The 4,169-nt window shown below is 44.4% G+C and overlaps 1 non-coding gene across 1 annotated transcript; it reads right to left on the bottom strand.

Moving 5' to 3' along the window:
• Window positions 1-817: 817 nt before the first annotated feature.
• Window positions 818-890, bottom strand: trnak-cuu (transfer RNA lysine (anticodon CUU)). Its single transcript has one exon. It is a non-coding gene; the product is annotated as a tRNA-Lys (tRNA).
• Window positions 891-4,169: the final 3,279 nt, after the last annotated feature.

The raw sequence follows: 4,169 nt of genomic DNA, 5'->3' as shown, positions 1-4,169 counted from the left end.
TTAAAACAACACAGACACCGTATGTCGACTGCGTCTGATTATCTGGCGCAGAGAAGGCGATTGTGGAATACATGTCGTACCCATCAAACTCTGCTACTCACCTGACTGGGATTTGTTCTGTATCTGTAAATCACAGGTAGTGTTCGCGAGTGGAGGGAACAGTCTGCACCTCAGTCTCTGGAACAGGTTGTGAGAGCAGGATGCCTTCATTATGAGTCAATGTCTGGTACATTTTGTGAGAGTGGAATTCAGTCTCTATCAGACATTGGTACTGAATGTGAGTGTGAAAATATTTCTGCATCTGTCAATCACAATTACTGTTTCGGAAAAGTGAGATGAATCCGTAACATCATCACGGCTGTGACAGACAGAGAAAGACACAGAGAAATGCAGGAAGAGACTATCAGGACGCACACACAATGACACACAGTAAAGGTGCCGATATGAAGAAACTGTTTTTTTCGGAAAATGTGTTTTCTGCTGTGTAACTGTGCTCTCTGCTGTGTGACCGTGCTCTCTGCTGTGTAACTGTGCTCTCTCTGTCGGAACCGTCACTCTGCTGGTGACAGATCTTCGCTGTGGTTGTGTCAAATCGTTCCCTGTTGTGTAAATGTGTTCCCAGTTGTGGAAATTGATCCGCCTGAAGCAGAACCTTTCTGCGCCATTACTGAGACGAAATTTCAATTCCAGATTTGTTAAATCTTGTCACCAAGGGTTAGTTCAGACCTCTGGATTCCCAGTCCAGCGACATAACCTTGCCTTCTTGTTGTGAAGACAGTTCATTCAGCATCAATCTTTTCCGATAATAGTAAGGAAGCGCCCAACATGGGACTTGAACCCGCGACTCTGGGATTAAGAGTTCCATGCTCTACCGACTGAGCTAGCCGAGCTGGTGCTGCATTGCCCATTAAACATCTTCTTGTGGAGAGTGGCTGCGGTGCTCATTCGGAGGGTAAGTAATGACTTGTTGGGCCGAATGGCTTTCTGCGCTGGAGAATCTACGATTCTATGAAGCAAGGAGGTTGATGCGTTCAAATGCTTCTGCTATAATGTCCACTCCTGACACCATGTAGAAATGGTTGTCTTTGAATCACTGGAAACCAAGGAGTTGTAATAAAAAAATAATTGATTTAATAATTGAGCTGCTCCTCCTGGCTTGTGCTCTGACCGCGATCCGGGGAGAATTGCAGGAATCCAGACACGTGATCATTTTAGTTGCGTCATCACGTGACCATTCGGTCTCCACTGGTCTCCCTCGGTGCTCTATTTTCTAGATTCATCATTTTAATTTTCATCCAGACTGGGAAGTTTAGTGCTGCTGCATTTGAAAAGGAACATGAATTTCTAATATTTTTCCAATGTAACTGATGTTGTTACACAAACTATTTAATCTGTGGAATTGTGCGTTTAGGGAACTCAGATTTTCGAATATCTGAAGGCTTCTTTCCAAATCGAATGGTTATTTTCCACAAGATTCAACCCCTCCTCACATAAACCCCGGGGACGCTTTGATCGCTTGAATGCAATGACTTCCTGGAGTGATTCCAGGCCGGTTTTAGAATGTATTCTATCGACCAAATTACTGTTGATTGATGCAGCCGTGATGGCCGTGTGGTCAAGTCGTTGGACTTCAAATCCAATAGCGTTCCCCCCCCCCTCCCCCCGCAGATTCGAGTGTGATTCGAAATGTTTGTTCAACTCCCCGGGGAAGCTGCCGGCTCGACAATGAATCGGAATTTCGGTTGGTTGTCTGTTAACGGTATGAACATTTATCGAATTCAGTTTTTTAGAAAAACGTTCTTTTTGGAAACTAAACGAAACATAAAGATAAATAAGGAGTTCACCCTCAAAGCAACAATGAATAAATAATAAAGTTTCCTGCAACGTTCGGAAGGAGAAGCAGCAACGGCAGCGAATGGAAACGTGGTTCGGTTTCATTCAGGTGAATGTATTTCTGGGTAAAAAGATCGTGGCAGAAATGGAACATTTTTTAAAAATATTTTCTTGTTCTCTTTCTGTTGTCTCTCTATATGTTTCTTTCTCTTTCCCTCACTCACTGTTTTTGTGCTTCTCCGGGGACTGATTGGATACACAGTGAAACTCAGCCCCATCTCATCCCAACTCTTTTGGACCAATACGTCCTGGTGATGGACGGCCGTGAATCAGTAGAAGAATCGACAAACTATTCCATTCTTGCTCTGTAAGAAGTTCCATTCCTGGTTGTGAGGTGGCTCTGAGATAAAGGGATCGAGAGAGAACGAGTCTGACTCTCACTCTGCAAATCATTTCGTGCGCACTTGTAGAAAGTGGATGTGTCTGAGAACAGGAGAAAAGCAGATCATGGGGGTGTGATTGATTTTTACTGAGCCGGACCTAGAAAAGTGAAGGAAACTTCTAAACAGCCAGCTTCTATCTGAGAGCTGGTAAGGAATTACGGCTGACATTGAGGCAGTTCATAGTGAATTCTTACAGCAGATCGAATCTTGAAGCGGTGTTGGCATATTGTTTTCGTAGAGACTGACATAGTTTCTGAAAAGATCAGTTGTGCTTGTTTTTGTTTTGTCCAGTAGTTTGGGTAATCTATTTGGAGCGGGTGCAGTTGGTCAATATCTGTGCTTCTTGCTTGCCCAGCTCACCGGGCAGCAGCAGCTCCATTCCTCGCCAAATGTGTGGACACAAACGGCAAACGCACATTATTGTATCCCCGCGGAGGTTCGAACCCCGCTCGCAGCCGCTCTGCTCCGGGATATTTACTCAGCTCCATAAACAAACCACTGGCAACACAAATGACCGGGGCTCCCTTTGCATCTCATTGATGGTTTTCACCCAATTTGGCTGTTTCGGGAATGAAAGTAAAAATTTATCGCGTCTGGTAATTAGTATTTTTAAATAAACTACACTAAACATATGAAACAATACTTAATAAATGATAATTAACGAATATTAATCAATATTTAAAAAGTGTTCTGCAACGATTGGAAGGAAAAGCCCATCCCATCAGGGCAGGATATGTTGGGAATGGACCGGAGTGAAACATTCCCAGACCATGTCCAACATGTTTCTCCTCAGTATGAAAACTCCCTGCGGAAAGACTGAATCAGACACTCATTTGATCACATCATGATAAACATCACTCACACCTTAACCATGAGGCCACTGATAAAGTCATGATGACTTCGAATTTCTCCTAAAATGCCAAATGAACCCACTGACTGGCAGAAATACATTACCCACGTGATTGGCGAAGCGCATCCACAGACCGACTTGGCGAGTGGTGCAAACTGACATCACTGCTTCTGGTCAGCTCCAGAACAGAGAGATAAATGTCACATTGTCCTTTCATATTTCTAATTTATAATTGTGTGGGGAAACTGATGGGCTTAGGACGCAATTAAAAGTTGCTTCAAGTGAGATCAAATCAGCGGCTGGCTCGTTGGTCTGGGGAGACCTGTGCCACACAAAGCAACAGAGTCTGCAGATAGAGAATGAATCGAATATTCACATGTCACACCAGAGAACACGTAGGAGAACAATTCAGCAGTCAAGGGCATTGAGCCTCTGATCTCCGGGTAAGCGTTCTGCAAGGCGGCCTTCAGGATGCGCGACAAGGAAAATCGCCGAACAGAAACTTCTAGCCAAGTTCCGCATACATGAGTACGGCCTCAACCGGGACCTTGGATTCATGTCGCATTACATTTATCCCCCACCATCTGGCCTGGGCTTGCGAAATCCTACCAACTGCCCTGGTGTGAGCCAATTCACACCTCTTTAACCTGGGGTTACCCCTATCTGGTTTAGCACAGGGCTAAATCGCTGGCTTTAAAAGCCGACCGAGTCAGGTCAGAAGCGTGGTTCAATTCCCGGATCAGCCTCCCCGAACAGGCGACGGAATGTGGCTTTTCACGATAGCTTAATTTGAAACCTACTTGTGACAATAAGCGGTTTTCTTTTTCATTTTCATTTAATCTCTGGACCTGTAAAGACTTAATTACCTGCAAATGCTGGCATTCAAAGCATTGTCTTGCATTTTTGACATTGCCTCTATATATGTATCCGAAACATACCTCTTCATTCACCTGAGGAACGAGCAGTGCTCCGAAAGCTAATGTTTGAAACACACCTGTTGGACTTTAACCTGGTGTTGTCAGACTTGTTACTGTGCACAGCAG

The sequence above is a fragment of the Scyliorhinus torazame genome, chromosome 24 (genome assembly GCF_047496885.1).
Source record: "Scyliorhinus torazame isolate Kashiwa2021f chromosome 24, sScyTor2.1, whole genome shotgun sequence".
Taxonomy (NCBI): Eukaryota; Metazoa; Chordata; class Chondrichthyes; order Carcharhiniformes; family Scyliorhinidae; genus Scyliorhinus; species Scyliorhinus torazame.
The sequence above is the reverse complement of the archived record's forward strand: the minus strand, read 5'-3'. Positions and strand labels throughout refer to the sequence as shown.